Here is a 24,031-nt window from a genome sequence, read left to right as displayed (position 1 = left end):
TCGCCTGACTCTAAGTTTAGGTCTTGAGTGATATCCTCCCCTCTGCGGGTATCCATCTTGGAGGGATCGGGAATCCGGACGTAGCTAGTCCTTAAGATAGATGAAGGGTCGCCGCACTGTCCCTCTACCACGGCAACATGATGGGTGACTTGGGGAGAGTTAATCTCTCTCAGATCGGGTTTAGGCCCAATCTGGTCGTAATCTATAGCGACTCCCAGGGCGGCGATGCGATCCAAGAGCTCGTTTATGGAGGAGAGCTCCATTGGATCCAACTGCTCGGCGAGTTCTGAGCTGACATGAAGATTGTTTTCGATGGCTCGAGAGGTCATCATCGGCGCAGAAGCCGAACAGGCGGTCATAAGAAAACCACCTAGCCGGAGGGTTTGGCCGATAGCCAAAGCTCCCTTAGCAACGGTGCCGTCTTTAAAGACGGGGCGAGGCATCCTTCCTGATGGCGACGACACAGAGGAACTCTCAATGAAAGCACCAATGTCGGTGTCAAAACCGGTGGATCTCGGGTAGGGGGTCCCGAACTGTGTGTCTAGGCCGGATGGTAACAGGAGGCAAGGGACACGAAGTTTTACCCAGGTTCGGGCCCTCTTGATGGAGGTAAAACCCTACGTCCTGCTTGATTAATATTGATGATATGGGTAGTACAAGAGTAGATCTACCACGAGATCAGAGAGGCTAAACCCTAGAAGCTAGCCTATGGTATGATTGTTGTTCTGTATGTTGTCCTACGGACTAAAACCCTCCGGTTTATATAGACACCGGAGAGGGTTAGGGTTACACAAAGTTGGTTACAATGGTAGGAAATCTATATATCCGTATCGCCAAGCTTGCCTTCCGCGCCAAGGAAAGTCCCTTCCGGACACGGGACGAAGTCTTCAATCTTGTATCTTCATATTCCAGGAGTCCGGCTGAAGGTATAGTCCGGCCATCCGGACACCCCCTAATCCAGGACTCCCTCAATGGGCATCTCCCTACCCCATTGATTAGCCACGTCGATGTGAGACTTTCTCCTTTTTGTCTTCTCCACATAACCCCCTCATTATATTCTATTCCACCCATAGTGCTATATCCATGGCTCGCGCTCATGTATTGCGTGAAGGTTTATAAAGTTTGAGATTACTAAAGTATGAAACAATTGCTTGGCTTGTCATCGGGGTTGTGCATGATGAGAGCATTCTTGTGTGACAAAAATGGAGCATGACTAAACTATATGATTTTGTAGGGATGAACTTTCTTTGGCCATGTTATTTTGAGAAGACATGATTGCTTAGTTAGTATGCTTGAAGTATTATTATTTTTATGTCAATATTAAACTTTTGTCTTGAATCTTATGGATCTGAATATTCTTGCTACAATAAAGAGACATACATGATGAATATGTTAGGTAGCATTCCACATCAAAAAATTTGTTTTTATCATTTACCTACTCGAGGACGAGCAGGAATTAAGCTTGGGAATGCTGATACGTCTCCAACGCATCTATAATTTTTGATTGTTCCATGCTATTATATTATCAACCTTGGATGTTTTATATGCATTTATATGCTATTTTATATGATTTTTGGGACTAACCTATTAACCTAGAGCCCAGTGCCAGTTTCTGTTTTTTCCTTGTTTTAGGGTTTCGAAGAAAAGGAATATCAAATGGAGTCCAAACGGAATGAAACCTTCGGAAAAGTTATTTTTGGAAAGAAAGCAATACAGGAGACTTGGAGTGCATGTCAGAGGATCAACGAGGAAGCCACGAGGCAGGGGGGCGCACCCACCCCCCTGGCGCGCCCTCCACCCTCGTGGGCCCCTCGTGGCTCCCCTGATGTATTTCTTCCGCCTATATATATCCATATACCCTAAAACTATCGAAGAGCACAATAGATCGGGAGTTCCGCCACCAGAAGCCTCCGTAGCCACCGAAAACCAATCTAGACCCGTTCCGGCACCCTGCCGTAGGGGGGAATCCCTCTCCGGTGGCCATCTTCATCATCCTGGTGCTCTCCATGACGAGGAGGGAGTAGTTCTCCCTCGGGGCTGAGGGTATGTACCAGTAGTTATGTGTTTGATCTCTCTCTCTCTCTCTTGTTCTTGAGGTGGCACGATCTTGATGTATCGCGAGCTTTGCTATTATAGTTGGATCTTATGTTTCTTCTTCCCCTCTACTCTCTTGTAATGGATTGAGTTTCCCCTTCGAAGTTATCTTATCGGATTGAGTCTTTAAGATTTGAGAACACTTGATGTATGTCTTGCCGTGCGTATCTGTGGTGACAATGGGATATCACGTGATTCACTCGATGTATGTTTTGGTGATCAACTTGCGGGTTCCGCCCATGAACCTATGCATAGGGGTTGGCACACGTTTTCGTCGTGATTCTCCGGTAGAAACTTTGGGGCACTCTTTGAGGTTCTATGTGTTGGTTGAATAGATGAATCTGAGATTGTGTGATGCATATCGTATAATCATACCCACGGATACTTGAGGTGACATTGGAGTATCTAGGTGACATTAGGGTTTTGGTTGATTTGTGTCTTAAGGTGTTATTCTAGTACAAACTCTAGGGCTGTTTGTGACACTTATAGGAATAGCCCAACGGATTGATTGGAAAGAATAACTTTGAGGTGGTTTCGTACCCTACCATAATCTCTTCGTTTGTTCTCCGCTATTAGTGACTTTGGAGTGACTCTTTGTTGCATGTTGGGGGATAGTTATGTGATCCAATTATGTTATTATTGTTGAGAGAACTTGCACTAGTGAAAGTATGAACCCTAGGCCTTGTTTCAACACATTGCAATACCATTTGTGCTCACTTTTATCATTAGTTACCTTGCTGTTTTTATATTTTCAGATTACAAAACCATCCATATTGCACTTTTATCACCATCTCTTCGCCGAACTAGTGCACCTATACAATTTACCATTGTATTGGGTGTGTTGGGGACACAAGAGACTCTTTGTTATTTGGTTGCAGGGTTGCTTGAAAGAGACCATCTTCACCATACGCCTCCCACGGATTGATAAACCTTAGGTCATCCACTTGAGGGAAATTTGCTATTGTCCTATAAACCTCTGCACTTGGAGGCCCAACAATGTCTACAAGAAGAAGGTTGTATAGTAGACATCAGGCTGCATCATCCCCAGGTCGCATGGGCCTGTCCCTGCGACATGTATCCTTTTGCATCTTTATTTTACTCTCTTGGGGGAGCCCCTCGGGCTGCATTATCCCCAGGCCACATGGGTCCGTCCCTGTGGCATGTATCGTTCTTGCATCTATTCGAACTAGCTTGCGTCCTTGCATGAGTTACCTTATGATCACCACCTTCTTGCATGTTGCCCTTCGTGGCCACCCGCGTTGCTGACCAGCCTCCTGCTCATCCCAAACGGGGACTACACACGCTGGCACGATGCTTCTGCTCGGGTCCGTCCCTGCAACGCTGACAAACCTGAGTGGTCGAGCTCTGGCTCGCGGCATGCCCTGTGCACGTCACCTCACCAGACCCTCAGTGCCTTCATCTTCTTGCGGAAAGATCAGCGGCAGGACAGCAAATGCGATTACAAGTTATATCATCCCCTCAGACTAACCCGCAGGAATCTCGGAGCTTGGCTACGGGTAACCCGGCCAGCTGCTCCTTTTCATGCGATTCGCTTGCGCGTTAAAGGGAGGGCACCTGAGCATCGCGCCTCAGGAGCCCTTACTGACTCTCCAACCATCACCCCCTGGCCTTGACCACGGCATCGCGACCTGGCATACCAGTGACGGCTGAGCCTCGCTCAAGGGTCGGGGCCCGAGGATGCAGAGCACTGATAACCCACAAGTATAGGGGATCACAACAGTTTTCGAGGGTAGAGTATTCAACCCAATTTATTGATTCGACACAAGGGGAACCAAACAATATTCTCAAGTATTAGCAATTGAGTTGTCAATTCAACCACACCTGGAAACTTAATATCTGCAGCAAAGTATTTAGTAGCAAAGTAATATGATAGTAGCGGTAACGGTAGCAAAAGTAATAGTTTTGGTTTTATAGTGATTGTAACAGTAGCACCGGAAAAGTAAATAAGTGAAGAACAATATGTGAAAAGCTCATAGGCAACGGATCAGTGATGGATAATTATGTCAGATGCGACTCCTCATGCAATAGTTATAACATAGGGTGACACAGAACTAGCTCCAGTTCATCAATGTAATGTAGGCATGTATTCCGAATATAGTCATACATGCTTATGGAAAAGAACTTGCATGACATCTTTTGTCCTACCCTCCCATGGCAGCAGGGTCCTATTGGAAACTAAGGGATATTAAGCCTCCTTTTAATAGAGTACCAGACCAAAGCATTAACACTTAGTGAATACATGAACTCCTCAAACTACGGTCATCACCGGTAAGTATCCCGATTATTGTCACTTCGAGGTTAACGGATCATAACACATAATAGATGACTATAGACTTGCAAGATAGGATCAAGAACTCACATATATTCATGAAAACATAATAGGTTTGGATCTGAAATCATGGCACTCGGGCCCTAGTGACAAGCATTAAGCATAGCAAAGTCATAGCAACATCAATATCAGAATATAGTGGATACTAGGGATCAAACCCTAACAAAACTAACTTGATTACATGATAAATCTCATCCAACCCATCACCGTCCAGGAAGCCTACGATGAAATTACTCACGCACGGCGGTGAGCATCATGAAATTGGTGATGGAGGAAGGTTGATGATGACGATGGCTACGGATTCCCCTCTCCGGAGCCCCGAACGGACTCCAGATCAGCCCTCCCGAGAGAGATTAGCGCTTGGCGGCGGCTCTGTATCGTAAAACATGATGAATCCGTCTCTCCTATTTTTTTTCTCCCCGAACACGAATATATAGAGTTGGAGTTGAGGTTGGAGGAGCACCAGGGGGCCACGAGGCAGGGGGCGCGCCCAGGGGGTAGGCGCGCCCCCACCCTCGGGGATAGGGTGTGGGCCCCCTGGCCTTGATTCTTTTACCAATATTTTTTATATATTCCAAAAATATTCTCCGTTGATTTTCAAGTCATTCCAAGAACTTTTATTTCTCCACAAAAATAACACCATGGCAATTCTGCTGAAAACAACGTCAGTCCGGGTTAGTTCCATTCAAATCATGCAAGTTAGAGTCAAAAACAAGGGCAAAAGTGTTTGGAAAAGTAGATACGTTGGAGATGTATCAACTCCCCCAAGCTTAAACCTTTGCTTGTCCTCAAGCAATTCAGTTGATAAACTGAAAGTGATAAAGAAAAACTTTTACAAACTCTGTTTGCTCTTGTTATTGTAATTATGTAAAGCCAGCATTCAAGTTTTCACCAAAGATTATGAACTAACCATATTCACAATAACACTTAGGTCTCATGTTTACTCATATCAATAGCATAATCAACTAGCGAGCAATAATAATAAATCTCGGATGACAACACTTTCTCAAAACAAGCATCATATGATATAACAAGATGGTATCTCGCTAGCCCTTTCTCGGACCACAAAACATAAATGCAAAGCACCCCTGAAGATCAAGGGCTGACTAGAAATTGTAATTCATGGTAAAAGAGATCCAGTCACAGTCATACTCAATGTAAACTAATAATAATACATGCAAATGATAGCAGTGCTCTCCAACTGGTGATTTTTAATAAGAGGGTGATGACTCAACATAAAAGTAAATGGATAGGCCCTTCGCAGAGGGAAGCATGGATTTGTAGAGGTGCCAGAGCTCGATTTTGAAATAGAGATGAATAATATTTTGATAGGTATACTTTCATTGTCAACATAACAACCGAGAGAACTCGATATCTTCCATGCTACACACATTATAGGTGGTTCCCAAGCAGAATGGTAACGTTTATACTCCCCCAGCACCAACAAGCATCAATCCATGGCTTGCCCGAAACAACGGGTGCCTCCAACTAACAACAATCTTGGGGGAGTTTTGTTTGCAATTATTTTGATTTATTTTGAGCATGGCACTGGGCATCCCGGTGACCAGCCATTTTCTCGTGAGTGAGGAGCGGAGTCCACTCCTCTTGAGAATAACCCGACTAGCATGGAAGATACAGACATCCCTAGTTGATACACGAGCTATTCGAGCATACAAAACATAATTTCATTTGAAGGTTTAGAGTTTGGCACATACAAATTTACTTGGAACGGCAGGTAGATACCGCATATAGGAAGGTATGGTGGACTCTTATGGAATAACTTTTGGGGTTTATGGAATTGGATACACAAGCAGTATTCCCGCTTAGTATAGGTGAAGGCTAGAAAGAGAGTGGGAAGTGACCAGCTAGAAAGCGACAACAGTCATGAACATGCATTAAAATTAATCAACACTGAATGCAAGCATGAGTAGGATATAATTCACCATGAACATAAATATCGTAGAGGCTATGTTGATTTTGTTTCAAATACATGCGTGAACATGTGCCAAGTCAAGCCACTCGAATTGTTCAAAGGAGGATACCACCCTATCATACCACATCACAACCATTTTAATAGTATGTTGGCACGCAAGGGTAACTATTATAAACTCCTAGCAAATTAAGCATGGCATGAGCAACTATAATCTCTAATTGTCATTGCAAACATGTTTCATTCATAATAGGCTAAATCAGGAATGATGAACTAATCATATTTACAAAAAACAAGAGAGGTCGAGTTCATACCAGCTTTTCTCATCTCAATCAGTCCATCATATATCGTCATTATTGCCTTTCACTTGCACAACCGAATACTGTGGATAATAATAATAGTGCACGTGCATTGGACTAAGCTGGAATATGCAAGCATTCATTTCAAGGGAGAATACGAGGTAATATGGGCTCTTTGTTAGATCAACAATAATGCATATGAGAGACACTTCAACATTTTCATCATGGTCTTCTCCTCTCGACCCCCAAAGAAAAAGAAAAGAAACAAAACTATTTACATGGGAAAGCTCCCAACAAGGAGAAGAAGAACGAGAAATCTTTTTGGGTCTACTTTTTAATTACTACTACTACAGGCATGGAAAGTAAACTAGCTAAAATCTACAACTATTTTTTTGTTTTTCTTAAGGTTTTTGAAACACATAAGAAGAAAGCTTGAAAAGAAAATAATTAGCATGGATAATACAATGAAAAATTATGAGCACCGACAACTGGCATGAGTGTGTGAACATGAATGTAATATCGGTGAGAAATACGTACTCCCCCAAGCTTAGGCTTTTGGCCTAAGTTGGTCTATGCCCACAGATCAAAGTTGTATCTGGGGTCGTACTGAGATGCAGCGGCAATTGTCTCATGAGTTGCAGCTTGGAGGCGAGCTCCTCCTCTCGTGCTCGTTCGCCTCCTCCCTGGTTATAACATATCTCCCTTTTGCCTGAAAATCAAAGAAAGCAGGAGCAGGGAGAGCAACATGGACGGTGCGCCGTCTGTCAAAGATTAGTCGATACTATCGGAACTGATCGTTCCTCTCAACAAACTGATGACAAACCATAGCATTATAATCTAGATAAGCAGGAGGCAACTCAATATCAGCCCCGCATATGGGTATATCAATAAAGTCAGCAACACGAGTTGCATAAATTCCACCAAACAAATCTCAAGTTAAAGCATTAAGATGCAACCTACGTGCAACAATAGCCCCCAAGTTATATTGTTTATCTCCTAACACAGCACTCTTGAGAACACTAAGATCGGGAACACACATGTGACATGCCTCATCCTTACCATTAATGCATCTACCCACGAAGAGAGAAAAATAATGTATGGCAGGAAAATGAATGCTCCCTTTGGTAGCTTGTGTTATTTCTCTAGATTCCCCCACAGTGATACTAGCAAGGAATTCTTTAAATTCAGATTTGCGAGGTTCACTATCACTACCCCACTGCGGGAGTTTACAAGCAGTATTAAAACCTTCTAAGTCCATGGTATAAGATTTATCATAAAGATCAAATAGAACATTGTGAGAATTGCGTGATGACGTAAACTTAAACCTTCTCACAAATGAATCCGTTAAATAGAGGTATTGCCTCCACTTATCTGACACGAAGCTCTCAAGATCACCGTTACGCACATATGCGTCAAATTCTTCCTTGATGCCTGCATTGACCATGAAACCCTCTGACGGCCATTCACAAGGCCGCACTTGAGCCTCCCTTGGTAGTTCATTGTCCGACTCGCGTATTGCGGGCCTTGGGCCTTGCTTCCTTGAGGAACCAACATGGTACATTTTCCTAAACATATTTCTTCCTATGAAAAATTTCTGAAATTTTTGGTGACTCGAAATAAAATTGAACCAAACTCAACAAAATTGATAGAAACTACTCCTACAAGTGCCTAGAGGCTATATCATGCATTAAAACTACTTTTAACCACATAAATTTGACATGCAAGCTCAAGAACAGGGTCAGCTAAGTAGCAAAAATTTGCAGTAAATAATCACTAGAAAAAAAAACTAATTGGACCATTGGAGGAGTCACATACCAAAGAACAATCCCCCAAAGCAGTTTTGTGAGTGGAGCTTCGAGCAAGGAGATCGAAAATGGCAGCAAGATGAGCTAGAACTCGGGTTTGAGCTGGTGGATGACTTTTTCTGGAGGAACACGAAGTGTGTGGGTGCAGGAATAAGTGGAGGGGGCCCATGTGGGGTCCACGAGGCAGGGGGCGCGCCCAGGGGGTAGGGCGCGCCCTCCACCCTCGTGGGCACATGGTGAGGCCCCCTAATGTGTTCTCAGTGCCAATAATTCTTAAATATTTTGGAAAAAATCATATTTCATTTTCAGGACATTTGGAGAACTTTTATTTTCAGGGTAGTTTTTATTGCAAGGAGAATTCAGAAAATAGACAGAATATACTATTTTTACTTTATTTAAGATAAATAACAAAAAGTAAAAGGAGGGTACAGAAGGTTGTGCTTTCTAACTTCATCCATCTCATTCTCATCAAAAGGAATCCACTAACAAGGTTGATCAAGTCTTGTTAACAAACTCATTCCGAATCGCATGAAACCGGAGAAATTTCGAATAACACTAGGTTACCTCAACGGGGATATGCACATCCCCAACAATAAGAATATCATATTTCTTCTTGACAATAGGAAGAGGAAATTCAAAACCTCCAATAGTAATTGTTGAAATTTTTCCAATAGAATTAGTACTGTGAACTTGAGGTTGTTTCCTCGGAAAGTGTACCGTATGCTCATTACCATTAACATGAAAAGTGACATTGCCTTTGTTGCAATCAATAACAGCCCCTGCGGTGTTCAAAAAGGGTCTTCCAAGGATAATCGACATACTATCGTCCTCGGGAATATCAAGAATAACAAAGTCCGTTAAAATAGTAACGTTTGCAACCACAACAGGCACATCCTCACAAATACCAACGGTATAGCAGTTGATTTATCAGCCATTTGCAGAGATATTTCAGTAGGTGTCAACTTATTCAAATCAAGTCTACGATATAAAGAGAGAGGCATAACACTAACACCGGCTCCAAGATCACATAAAGCAGTTTTAACATAGTTTCTTTTAATGGAGCATGGTATAGCTGGTACACCCGGATCTCCAAGTTTCTTAGGTATCCCACCTTTAAAAGTATAATTAGCAAGCATGGTGGAAATTTCAGCTTCCAGTATCTTTCTTTTATTTGTAACAATATCTTTCATATACTTAGCATAAGGATTCATTTTAAGCATATCAGTCAAACGCATACGCAAAAAGATAGGTCTAATCATTTCAGGAAAGCGCTCAAAATCCTCATCATCCTTTTTCTTGGATGGTTTAGGAGGAAAGGGCATGGGTTTCTGAACCCATGGTTCTCTTTCTTTGTAGTGCTTCCTAGCAATGAAGTCTCTCTTATCATAATGTTGATTCTTTGATTGTGGGTTATCAAGATCAACAGCAGGTTCAATATCTACATCATTATCATTGCTAGGTTGAGCATCAACATGAACATCAGCATTAACATTATCTCTAGGTTCATGTTCATTACCAGATTGTGTTTCAGCATCAGAAATAGAAGTATCATTGGGATTCTCAGGTGTGTCTATAACAGGTTCACTAGAAGCATGCAAAGTCCTATCATTTTTCTTGTTCTTCTTCTTAGAAGAACTAGGTGCATCAATATTAGTTCTCTGAGAATCTTACTCAATTCTCTTAGGGTGGCCCTCAGGATACAAAGGTTCCTGAGTCATTTTACCCCCTCTAGTCATAACTCTAACAACATTCTCATTTTTCTTATTATTTAATTCACTGAGAAATCATTCTGAGCTTTAAGTACTTGTTCTACTTGAGTGGTAACCATAGAAGCATGTTTACTAATAAGTTTAAGTTCACCTTTAACTCTAGACATATAATCACTCAAGTGTTCAAGCATATCAGCATTGCGTTTCAATTGTCTACCAATATAAGCATTGAAGTTTTCTTGTTTAACAATAAAATTATCAAACTCATCTAAGCATTGGCTAGCAGACTTATAATGAGGGATATCACCTTCATCAAATCTATAGAGAGAATTTACCTTTACTACCTGTGCCAGGTTATCAAGACCATGTATCTCTTCAATAGGTGGTAAATTCTTAACATCTTCACCTTTAATAACTTTTTCTTTCATAGATTTCTTTGCCTCTTGCATATCTTCAGGACTGAGAAATAGAATACCCCTTTTCTTCGGAGTTGGATTAGGAGTTGGTTTAGGAAGTGTTCAATCATTTTCATTACTCAACATAATATTCAATAGCAATTTAGCTTGATCAACTGTTCTTTCCCTAAAAACACAACCAGCACAACTATCCAGGTGATCTCTGGAAGCATCGCTTAGTCAATTATAAAAGATATCAAGTATTTCATTTTTCTTGAGACGATGATCAGGCAAAGCATTAAGTAATCGGAGAAGTGTAATAGCCCCAAAATTGGGTTATCAATTTTTGTGCTGTTATTTCTTCATGTCAATCATTTTTCAAATTTTCTCCTAAGTTGGCTGGATGACTCTGAGAATTCTTGCCATTTCCAACCTTTCAAAAACTTTGCTCATGCCTTTGTCAGTGGGCAAGACCTCATTGGCATCATCCCAAACCCTCTCAAACCCTAATTCCAAATTTTGGAATTTGAATGTGGCCTTTGTGATTACAAAGGAGTCATCATTTTCCTTGATCTGTTGATCATCCCATCTACCCCCGGAGACCCTCCTATCCTTCTAATCCTTGGATATGAAAAAATATTGCTAAGTCTTATGCAATATTTTTCATTTGGGATTTATTCCTTTTCTTGTCTTTCTGAGGAATAAAATCCAAAGGCATAGATACCCATCTCCTAAATTCATGAAAATTGGTGGAGTTGCTATTTATGCCTAATCCAAGCTCTGGCAAAAATATTGGCCCTAATTAAATAAGGAAAATTGTCTTTTCTTATTTAATGCCAATATTGCATTTATGCCACTTTCTAAAGGAACTACCATTTTTATATCAAAGAAAATTTCCACATAAATGGTGGAGCTTTTCCGTGCTATATAATCATTAGTTCCATCCTAATCTTATGATTCTATAGTTCAAAATTGGGCACATGATCCAATGCAAGTTCCTGCCTTCTCTGAATTTTTGCAAAGGAAGTGTTGTATTCCTAATTCCTATTGAGCTGCAATTTGGCAGGGTGATTAACATTTTTAAATAACCCATGGATACCAAATATGAGCTCAATCCCTTCCTCCTAGCTCCCTGTGCAATTTTTCAAAGTTTCTGACCAGATTGCAACTTTGTGAAGGAAGTACCTTCATAAAGTTTCTAAATGGGATGAAACTTTGCCATCTCCTCAAGTATCCTAAATCTTTAGCCTCCACCAAAAGTCAGCTTATTTCATTGAACTATGTGAGCATAGGAGCAATTCTTCGTTTCTATCAAAATTTTCAGTTTGCGAAGCAAGTATATTTTATCTTGCTCCATTATGGCTGAAAATTTTTCCCAAGCCTTCTCCTACTCCTATGACCTAGATCTAGCTAATTTTGGCTCATTTCAGTTAGCCATTTGCCCTCATGATTTTTCTCAAGTTTCTGGGCAAAAATGATAGCTGTGAAGGAAATACCATTTTGGCAAGTCCATTTGGTATGATATTTTTGTAGCATCTACATATGCACAAATCATCAAGTTTTGCCAAGTTTTAGCCCAATCCAACACTCCTAATAAGTGTTTCTTCCTGATTTAGCTTCTGGGCCAGATTTGGCAGTTGCACTGCAACTGTGTTAAGCACTTGTCCAAATGACCTCATAATTCCCAGGACCGTAGTCCTTGCTACCCTAAACCTACTAGACATCAATTCTACCTTTTAACCTCTCTGGTCTTATCTCTATAATGTGGTCAAGTTTGCTACAGCAAACTTGTGAAGCTTAGTTTACTCAGCTCCATTTGTCTCTGCCCATTTCTTTACTGTAGTAATCCCCTATCTTCAATGTACTACACGGTAGACATGAGCTGGCATCAGTAAAAACTCCAGAGCGCGCCTTGTCCGTGGTGACCACGAGTGTAGCCAACCCAAAACGGTGGTCTAGCCACTGTTCTCGTTGGCAGCGCTGCTCCGACCAGCTCTGGCCTCGCCATTAATACCCCACAGTTCCCCCTCGACGTCGTCTTTCCCCTGGACCTCTTGCCCCCTCTGTTTTCTTCGCCAACGAGCCGTGCCAATGACCAAACAGTGCGCTCCTGTGCACCGTTGCCTTCCTCCCCAGTGTTCTCTTCCTCCTCTCGTCCGCGAGTGCTGCTCGTCTCCGTGAGCCTCTAGCGCTCGTCTGCTTCCCCCTCGCCGCCTTCCCGCGCGCCCCTTTGACTACTACAGCCGGCACAGCCATGGCCGGACTCGCTCGGCGGCGACCGGCTCGGGTGCCCTTGCCCCGGCTATAAATAGCCCAACCGAGACCATTTGGAGATCACCAGTAGCCCCTCCACCTCTCCCCATGCCTCCCCACGCTCCTCATCCCTCCCCGGAGCCTCTCTCTGATCCCCATCGCGGTCGTGGCTGCCGCCTCTATCCATCTCAAATCCGGTGACCTCGTGCTTTCCCCCTCAGCTCCTCCAGCACCAGAGCATCCTCCAAGGTCCGGCGAGCCGCCCAGTAGCCTCGGCCCTTCCCCTCCCCTACCATAGCCCCTACTCTACCGGTGGCCGAAGCTCCTCTCCGCCACGGGCCCTGCAGTCCCTTATCTGGTGCTCCTCGGCGGCAGTGGCTACCACCATTAGATGTGCCTCTTCCTCCTGAGAAGATCGGTAGGTCGCCCGTCTCCTATGGTGGCCGGATGCGCCGGCGGTCGCCGTCGGGGCGAGCCTGCTCCCTCGGCCAGGCGAGCGCCGCGCGGGAGCAAGAAGAAGACTAACCGGGCGGGCCCACCTCCATGCGGGCCCCGCAAGTCAGTAACTCAGGGGTTGACCTGGCTCACTGACGTAGCATAAGTGGAGACGCCGCGGGTCGGATGCACTTTCGTCTTTCGAAAGCGTACTTCGCCGTGCCTTCAAACAAAAATACATTTTCGTTTTCTGAAAATATACTCTGTGTCGCCTTCAGTCAGTAATACAATTTTCTTTGTCTGAAAACGTATTCTCTTTAATGCGCTCTCTGTTTTAATCAACAAGGGCATGTTTGTATATATTTATTTCACAGATTAGTCCATGTCATTCAACCGGTCGTATCTTTTCAACCACAACTCCGATTGAGGTGATTCCAGTGCTCACATTCTCTGTTCGTCGAGCTCTTTTTGATGGGACTATTTTCATGATGTTTGCACATTCTAAAAATGCCTATTTTTCTTGCCTGTAAACAGCCCCCTCTGAGAGAGAACTGTTTCCGGCAAATCTTTCCGCGATCGTTTCACACTTCTTCCCGGAGCATTTGTCGACCCCAGGCAAGCCAACCTCTTATCATGAGCCCCGAACTTGCATGTTGACTTTGCTTGCACCTTGTGTGTGTGTAGTTGCAGTTGTTTCTTATCGTTTTCGTCTGTAGTTATTCCGTTGTGTTTATCATGCATGCTTGTATTTTCATGATATCTTTTGCCATGCTAATTAGAATGTTGTTGTTGATAATGCCATGCCACTACTATACTTTATTTTAATGTCATCGTTATAAAATGTTATGATGATTGTAATATGATACGTCTCTGTCGTATCTACTTTTCCAAACACTTTTGCCCTTGTTTTGGACTCTAACTTGCATGATTTGAATGGAACTAACCCGGATTGACGTTGTTTTCAGCAGAATTGCCATGGTGTTTTTTTGTGCAGAAATAAAAGTTCTCGGAATGACCTGAAAAACAACGGAGATTATTTTTGGAATATATAACAAATACTGGAAGAAAGATCCACGTCAGGGGGCCCACACCCTGTCCATGAGGGTGGGGGCGCGCCCAGGGGGGCGCGCCCCCCTGCCTCGTGGGCCCCCTAAGGCTCCACAGACCTCAACTCCAACTCCATATATTCGTGTCCGGAAAGAAAAAAATCGGAGAGAAGGATTCATTGTGTTTTACGATACGGAGCTGCCACCAAGCCCTAAACTCTCTCGGGAGGGCTGATTTGGAGTCCGTTCAGGGCTCCGGAGAGGGAAATCCGTCGCCATCGTCATCATCAACCTTCCTCCATCACCAATTTCATGATGCTCACCGCCCTGCGTGAGTAATTCCATCGTAGGCTTGCTGGACGGTGATGGGTTCGATGAGATTTATCATGTAATCGAGTTAGTTTTGTTAGGGTTTGATCCCTAGTATCCACCATGTTCTGAGATTGATGTTGCTATGACTTTGCTATGCTTAGTGCTTGTCACTAGGGGTAGAGTGCCATGATTTCAGATCTGAACCTAATATGTTTCCATGAATATATGTGAGTTCTTGATCCTATCTTGCAAGTCTATAGTCACCTACTATGTGTTATGATCCGGCAACCCCGAAGTGACAATAATCGGGATACTTACCGATGATGACTGTAGTTTGAGGAGTTCATGTATTCACTAAGTGTTAATGCTTTGGTCTGGTACTCTATTAAAAGGAGGCCTTAATATACCTTAGTTTCCAATAGGACCCCGCTGCAACGGGATGGTAGGACAAAAGATGTCATGTAAGTTCTTTTCCATAAGCACGCATGACTATATTCGGAATACATGCCTACATTACATTGATGAACTGGAGCTATAGTTCTATGTCACCCTATGTTATGACTGTTACATGATCGATCGCATCCGACATAATTCTCCATCACCGATCCATTGCCTACGAGCTTTTCATATATTGTTCTTCGCTTATTTACTTTTCCGCTGCTACTGTTACAATCACTAAAAAACCCAAAAATATTACTTTTGCTACCGTTACCACTACTATCATATTACTTTGCTACTAAATACTTTGCTGCAGATATTAAGTTTCCAGGTGTGGTTGAATTGACAACTCAGCTGCTAATACTTGAGAATATTCTTTGGCTCCCCTTGTGTCGAATCAATAAATTTGGGTTGAATACTCTACCCTCAAAAACTGTTGTGATCCCCTATACTTGTGGGTTATCAAGACTATTTTATGGCGCTGTTGCCGGGGAGCATAGCTCTATTCCTTGAGTCACTTGGGATTTATATCTGCTTAGCATTATGAAGAACTTGAAAGATCAAAGAACCAAGATCTATCCCTCAACTATGAGGGGGGGTAAGGAACTGCCATCTAGCTCTGCACTTGATTCACCTTCTGTTATGAGTAAACTTGCGACACCTACACCTGCTATTAATTTTGATATGTCGCATGTTATTGATGATGCCACTTCTGCTTTACATGATACTTATGATGAAACTATTTCCATGCTTGATACTACTGTGCCACTTGGTGAATTTCTTGATGAACAACTTGCTAGGGCTAGAGAGAATGAAATTATTGAAACTGATAATATTGATGAAAGTGATGATGAAGATTCTCCCCCTAGATATGAATTGCATGTTGTTCCTGAGGGTTATGTTATGGATGAAGAAACTACTAGAGACTTTCTTGCCTGCAATGATAGAAGTGATCTTAAGAAATTATTAGCCATGCTGAAAGAAAAGTCTTTGAATTCTAGAATGAAATATGATCCTGCTTATGCTACTTCACCTATCTTTATTACTAATAAGGATTATGATTTCTCTGTCGATCATGATATAATTACTTTGGTTGAATCTGATCCTTTCTATGGCTATGAATCTGAAACTGTTGTGGCACATCTTACTAAATTAAATGATATAGCTACCCTGTTCACTAGTGATGATAAAACTCGCTGTCGGTGTTCTGGGAATGGGGGTCCCCAGACTTGCCTGCTTGCGGCCTGCGGCGTGGCTCAAAGGGGGGCCCAGCACGGCCCGTCTTCATCAACACAGACCCAAGACCCTCATGAGGGGCCAAGCCTCGCGGGGCGGACGACACGGAGCTTCCTCAAGCACGGCCTCATCAGGCTGGCTCGCGAGGAGGCGGAGAGATCAAGGCGGGGTACCTCACGAGGCGCCCGTGATGCAAGCCATGATGACCAAAGGCACCAAGCGGGCGCCAGCCGCGCAGTGTCCTCCTTTCCTCTTTGGTGCAAAGGGAGCAAGCGCAGGCGAGAGCATCAAGCAAAGTCACCCGTTTCGGTGCAACAAGACCAAGACCAGTCCAATGACAGGGAGGAAGTCATTGTGGAGCCCAAGCCAGCGTCACCACCAGAGCCTTTGGCAGGCGAGGACCAACTTTAGTCAGGATAAGTGTACCAGATGTTCCCCTTCAAAATGGCCAATTGTTGGCGCTCTTCCCGCTCAATATTTGGGAAGAGGCCCAGGGCCTTTGCCTATAAATAGGACTAGCCACCCACAGAAGAGGGGGATCGAGATTGGACCGCAATCGAGAAGAGAGAGAGAGAAGGGTGACTGAACTCCTCCCAGCAGTTTGTCGCCCCAGCCAAGAACAGACCCTCGCGAGGCTGTTCCTCCTTGTATTGCTCACCATCATCAGCCCAAGAGGCAATCCGCCACACCACACACTGGAGTAGGGTATTACACTACAATGGTGGCCGAACCAGTATAAACCCTGTGTCTCTTGTGCTGTTCTTTCCATAGCTTAGATCTTAGCGAGGCGGAGGGGTGCACGTAGGTAGAAGGCGAAATCTCCGCGCGCACCCCAGTGTTCGAACCTCAAGGGTCTGCCGGAACCCGAAATCCAACATTTGGCGCTCCAGGTAGGGGTGCGCCGGAATTCCTCTTCCACCACCCCGTTCTCCTCCGACCATCGCGTCCATGTCTGACGCTCGTCGGGCCCGCGCCGAGCGCCGGGCCGCTCTCGCCTCCGGCGTCGCCCAGACGGCTCCTGTCGGCGGGCGTCCTCGCCGTTCCCCGTCACCTGCCGTCAACGCCGCCACCGGCCCGGCGGGGGACGAGCAGCAAGCGTCGTCTCAGCATCCGTCCATGCGGCAAGACGGCCGCACCGCTACTCCCTCGCTCACCCCAGTTGGTTCTTCGTCCCGCGCGCTCCGCGCACCCATGGAGGCTCGAGCTGCGCTCATCGCGGCAAACGAGCTCCTGCGCTACTGTCCCGTCGAAGACGTCTACGAAGAATGGCTCGACCGCATCACCAAGCTCGTCCGCGCCGCAGGGGGCTCTCCTGCGCCATCCGTTCCGCTGCACCGCACCCCGCCCCGCGCGGGCGACGAAGCTCCGGCGGCGCCCCGACCGCCTCCTCCTCAAGAAGGCGCCATGGCTCCAAGGCGCATGGCCCCTGGGCGGAACCCGCTCCGTCAGGTGCCAGCGCGGCAAGAGCAGAGCTGCCAAGAAGTCCCTCGCCCGCAAGAAGCAGCCCGGGCGCTCCCTGCTCCAGCACGTCGCGACCACGCTCCTGCTCCCGCACGTGAAGACCCCGCGCTGCTCCCAGCTGCAGCGTGTGGGGACATGCAAGACCAAGCTCTCCGTCACCCAAGGCCTCCCGTGGCCACAGCTGGCTGTTGTGCCTTCACCACCGAGCTACGCAGCGTCACGTGGCCCGGCAAGTTCAAGCCAGACCTGCCTCCTCGTTACGACGGCACGGCTGACCCTGCGGAGTTCCTCCAGCTCTATGAGCTGGGCATCGAAGCTGCCAACGGAGACAAGAAGGTCATGGCGAACTGGTTTCCCATGGCGCTCAAGGACAGGGCCCGCACCTGGCTCCTGAACCTGGCTCCAGGCACGATCTCCTCCTGGGACGAGATGCGCACCCGCTTCATCGCCAACTTCCAAGGTACTCGCGACCGGCCACCCGCCGTGAGCGACATGCGCCGCATCAAGCAACAACCCAGAGAGACCCTGCAGAAGTACATCCAGCGCTTCAACAATGCACGCCTCAAGATTCCCAAGGTGACCGAGGAGGCCATCATCTCAGCCTTCTCCGACGGCGTGCGCGATGTCAAGATGAAGGAGGAGCTGGCGGTGCATGAAGACCTGTGCACCTCCTTGGAGTTGTTCAACTTGGCAACCAAGTGCGCCAGGGCTGAAGAAGGGCGTCTCTCCCTCCTCGAGCTGCCTGCCGCAGACCCAGAAGAGAAGAAGCCCAGGGCCAAGGATGTGAAGCGCAAGGGGGCTGCCGTGCTCGCGGCAGAACCAGACACCAAGCGGGGCAGAGATCAGCCCGAACCTTCCAAGGGCAGTCGGTACTGTGTGTACCACGACCTCCACACCCACAACACCAACGAATGTCAAGAGCTCCGAGCCGTGCGAGAAGGAAGGATCGGCCATCGCCCCGACCGCGGTGACCGGGGCTACGGTCGAGGAGGAGGAAGGAACGCAGGACGCTGGGAAGACCGCTGCCTGCGCCAAGGGTGGCGCGATCAACCTCGCGAAGATCGCTGGCAAGACCCGCCTCGCGAGGGGGACTGGAGGGATCAGCCTCGCGAGGATCGCCCGCAAGGCAACGCAGGCCTCCCTCCGCTGCCGCCGCAGCCAAGGAGAAACGAGGACCGCGATCAGGACGAGGGGGCTGGGGGCTTCCAGGAGCCGCGCGCGATCGCCTGCATCCTGGGCGGGGCTCAAGCCCCAGCCTCTCAACGCATCTTCAAGCAGTTCGCCCGCGAAGTGAATGCAGTCCTCCCCAAGCTCGAAGCCACGCACCCTCTCAGGTGGTCGGCGTGCGCCATCACGTTCAGCTCAGCAGAACAGCTCAAGTGTGCGGCCACAACCGGAGTCCTCCCGATGCTTTGTTCCCCAATCATCAGCAACGTGGTGGTCACCAGGACCCTCATTGATGGCGGGGCAGGGCTCAACGTCCTGTCCGTGGAAACATTCAACAATCTCCAAGTGCCCTACAACCAGCTTCAGCCAACTAAGCCTTTCTCCAGAGTCACCGACGGCTCCACGGTCCCGATTGGGCAAGTCCGCCTCCCTGTCACCTTCGGGGCACGCGACAACTACCGCACCGAGCTCATCGACTTTGACGTCGCCCACATTCGCCTGCCGTACAACGCCATCCTTGGGTACCCAGCGCTGGCCAAGTTCATGGCCGTAACTCACCATGGCTACAACGTCCTCAAGATGCCAGGAAGTGGCGGAGTCATCACGGTGCCCTGTGAAGAGAAGGACGCGGTGTGTTCCCTGGAACGAGCCTTTCAGGCCGCATCACTGGAAGACCCGGATCGCGGAAGTAGGAGGCTTCTCGGGACCGCCCCCAAGAAGAAGAAGACATCATCCGGCCCGGCCCCTCAGGAGGCAGGCCCCTCATGGCCCGCGCCTGCCCAGGGGGAACCTCCTTCCATCGCATAGGAAAGCGCGCCCAACGCCCTCCTCAGGCTGGGCTCGGGGGCTCTTCCCTGGAGGGCCACCGACCTGGCTAAGGTCACGAGGGAGGCGCTTGGGCACCACATGGAGGCGTGTTTCGAAGCACGTTTCCCTCAAGAAGGAGTAAGGCAAGGAGAGCCAGACCCTCAGGAGTTCGTCAGCAAGGCCATTCAGGAGCTACAGCAGTCAAGAGTCATGAAAGGCGGCCGCCGCCTGCCAACTATGGCTCCCCATCCAAGCGAGGATGGTGGGTTGCGCGTCTGCATCGACATACCAGGGCTCAATCGAGTCGCCTCTCTGGAGCGCCTCTGGCCCTCGCGAGTGGGGCGCTGCGAAGGTCCACCCCACAGCTACGTTCGCATGCCTTACGGCTTGCCGAACACGGCTGCCACATGCCAGCGCCTCATGAGGGGTATCATGGAGGCTCAAGAGGCCAGGCGTTCCGCAGCCCTGGCGGAGATGGAGATGGTCCGCGATGAGCCACCAGTGCCTCTGGAGCCTCCCGAGGCCCCTGGGCCTGGGGGCTCGTGAGGATCAGCTTCCGCAGCCCACCGAGTCTGCTACACCAACACTCCTTCGTCCTCAACATCATCAGGTGACATCTTTCAAGTTTCATTTCCAGCTGGGAGCGCCCCCCCCTAGGGCTGCATTATTCCCAGGCCGCATGGGTCCGTCCCTGCGGCATGTATCCCTTTTATTTCATGTTGTTTGCTTACTTTGTTGGGGGCGCCCCACGGGCTGCATCATCCCCAAGTCACTCGGGCCTGACCCAGTGATGTCCGCCTTCCCAGCATCTATTTGAATGAATCCACTCCTTCACGGCTAATGTGTTTGACCTAGTTGCCCGCTCAACTGACGCCAACTAACGGAGCTGCTCCCAAATGGCACGACGCTTGCGCATGGGTCCGTCCCTGCAACGCCGACAAACCTGAATGGCTGAGCTCTGGCCGCGGCAGCCTCGCATGGCGCCACCTCGTCAAGCCTTCAGTGCCTCATCGCACCCCCGAAGCAACGGCCAGGTCGAGCGAGCCAACGCAGAGGTCCTGAGGGGCCTCAAGACCAGGACGTTCAAGAAGAAGCTGGAGGCCTGCGGCAGAGGTTGGTACGACGAGCTTCAGTCCGTGTTGTGGTCCATCCGCACAACCGCGACCAAGCCGACTGGAGAGACCCCGTTCTTCCTGGTCTACGGAGCCGAAGCGGTCCTCCCTCACGAGGTCAGACGTCGCTCCACGCGGGTCCTGGCGTTCGACGAGGTGCAGCAGGACGCCATGCGGGGGATGGACCTCGTGCTGGGGGAGGAACGTCGCCGAGAAGCCGCGCTGCGAGCGGCGAGGTACCAACAAGCACTGCGATGATATCACTGCCGCAACATCCGCCCCAGAACTCTCGAGGTAGGAGACCTCGTGCTCAGGCGGGTTCTCTCCAGGGAGGGACTGCACAAGCTCTCTCCCATGTGGGAGGGCCCGTTCAAGGTTGTTCATGTTTCCAGGCCCGGCTCCGCGCGCTTGGAGACTCAGGAGGGGGTGCCGGTCCAGAACGCATGGAACATCCAGCACCTCCGGAGGTTCTACCCCTAAAAAGGCCTAGAGCCTGTGAAGAAGGCGAATGCCTGTGAAGCTGTCGCGTTTTGGAAAAGGCCCAGAGCCTGTGAAGAAAGCGAATGCCTGTGAAGCTGTCGTGTTTTGGAAAAGGCCCAGAGCCTGTGAAGAAGGCGAATGCCTGTGAAGCTGTCGCATTTTGGAAAAGGCCCAGAGCCTGTGAAGAAGGCGAATGCCTGTGAAGCTGTCGTGTTTTGGAAAAGGCCCAGAGCCTGTGAAGAAGGCGAATGCCTGTGAAGCTGTCGCATTTTGGAAAAGGCCCAGAGCCTGTGAAGAAGGCGAATGCCTGTGAAGCTGTCACGTTTTGGAAAAGGCCCAGAGCCTGTGAAGAAGGCGAATGCCTGTGAAGCTGTCGCATTTTGGAAAAGGCCCAGAGCCTGTGAAGAAGGCGAATGCCTGTGAAGCTGTCGCGTTTTGGAAAAGGCCCGGAGCCTGTGAAGAGGGCAAATGCCCGTGAACCCTGCTTCCCCCAAGAAAGGCCCGGAGCCTATGAAGAAGGCCAACGCCTGTGAAGCTCGCCGCCCGTGACACTCTCACGTAATAATGAGTTGGGGTTGTACACGCCCCGGAGTCTCAGGAGCGCCGGCCTCAGGCCCTGGGGCTCCCTCCCACGCCCAGTGGCAGCACTTAGCTCCGCGCTGGTGAGAAGACGTCGAAGACTAGATTAGGTGCCGGACGTGGCTTTTTCATTTGCTTTCCGCAGTTGGCTTGTTCATTCTCATTCGAAGTTTTATTGAAGCTGTTGCCGTCTTTGGCTCGTGGTTCTTCGACTTTTCACTCTCATGCCTCGATTTCTCTTATGCAAGGCCTCGCGAGGGGGGCAGCCGAGCGCCCTCGCGAGTGTTCCTGTCCTAGTCGTTCAAAGGTTTCGCGACCTGGGTCCATTACAGGAGCACCCCTCCAATCCGTGCCCCACGGGCACCGCGACACGAACACAGGGCCTGGGTCGGTCGCCCCCCACGGCTGGGGCCGGGAACTATCCACGCGCGGGCACGTAACCGGAAGGCACGATAACGGAAGAAAAGCAATGATTAACAGCAATAACCCAAACACACCCCCGCGGGGCTCCACGCTACTGTCTTTTTACGTAGGAAAAAGGAAAAGAAAGAACAAATCAGGTGCAGCTCGCCTCACACTGGCCTGCAGGGAAGGCTCGAGCTGCCTCCGGGGCTCAGGCAGACTCCCTCTCGCGCTTCACCGAAACGCGACGGGGGGCAGACACGCTACCACTTCCCAAGCAGGTACGACAGCGTGGGGGCTGACCACGATCATCGCTAGAAGAGTCGCCGCCTGAAGAAGAACCGGTGAAGCTTGGGGAACCCTGAGCGCCGCCAATCACGCGAGCGCTGCCCTCTCCATCATCGCCGGGGCTGGGTTCCCGGCCACGGTCGTCGTCCTCAGGACAGCACCCTACGCGGCAACCATCTTCCCCAAACACCCTCACGTAGAGGGTGGCATCAGTGTCAAACTTGAAGTGCAGGGTGCACCGATGGCTCAGGCCACGCGCGCGGGCAAACGTCTGCCAACCGCGGGCCAAGGCTAGGCTCCTGGCTGCGGAGACCTCTAGTGAAGCCCATGAGGCCCGACTGCAGCAGCCGTCTGCCTGAAGCCAGAGGCCGCCCAGGGCACCGGCCGGGAGCTCGCCGAGGAGGAAGCGAGGAAGTTGAAGCCGGGTGCTAGTCAGCTCCGCCGACCACACAACGAACTCCGGCAGCACCTCTGCAGCGCGAAAGCGCGGCCTAGGGGGACACGCGACCGAAGCGCGCCCCCCGGCCGCAGCAGTCCGCCCGTCACCATGCTGGAGATCGTCTCCACGGGCGCGGGGAGTTGCCGTGGTGGCCACAGGATGTTTGCAAGGGCACCCTCGGCCGCACTTGGGTGGGGGAGAGGCAGGCTCAACCTGGCGAGCCTTCCCCTTCTCTGCGGGCGAGAACCTCCTCGATGGGGCCATGAAGAAGAAGGAGAAGCAAGGGGGAATGAACTGGAAGGGCGCGCACCGATCCATACCTATAACCGGCGAGGGCCAACCGTCGGTCCCCACAATCGCAGGTAATCGTGACCCGCTTTGCATGCAGGGACTTGTCCAATCTGTGCAGTTACCGAGGCGCCGTGGGGAAGTGGAGACACCCACGTCCAATCAACCGCCACGCGGCGCCCAAGGCCGCAGGCTGTTAGGGCCCGCGGCGCTTCGCTCTTGCCCTTTCGCCTCCCTGCACGGCCAAGTCCGGGCGCGCCTTGGGCCCGGGGGCTACTGTCGGCGTTCTGGGAACGGGGGTCCCCAGACTTGCCTGCCTGCGGCCTGCGGCGTGGCTCAAAGGGGGGCCCAGCACGGCCCGTCTTCATCAACACAGACCCAAGACCCTCGCGAGGGGCCAAGCCTCGCGGGGCGGACGACATGGAGCTTCCTCAGACATGGCCTCATCAGGATGGCTCGCGAGGAGGCGGAGAGATCAAGGCGGGGTACCTCACGAGGCGCCCGTGACGCAAGCCATGACGACCAAAGGCACCAGGCGGGCGCCAACCGCGCAGTGTCCTCCTTTCCTCTTTGGTGCAAAGGGAGCAAGCGCAGGCGAGAGCATCAAGCAAAGGCACCCATTTCGGTGCAACGAGACCAAGACCAGTCCAACGGCAGGGAGGAAGTCATTGTGGAGCCCAAGCCAGTGTCACCACCAGAGCCTTTG

The sequence above is a fragment of the Triticum urartu genome, chromosome 2 (assembly GCF_003073215.2).
Source record: "Triticum urartu cultivar G1812 chromosome 2, Tu2.1, whole genome shotgun sequence".
Taxonomy (NCBI): domain Eukaryota; kingdom Viridiplantae; phylum Streptophyta; class Magnoliopsida; order Poales; family Poaceae; genus Triticum; species Triticum urartu.
The sequence above is the reverse complement of the archived record's forward strand: the minus strand, read 5'-3'. Positions refer to the sequence as shown.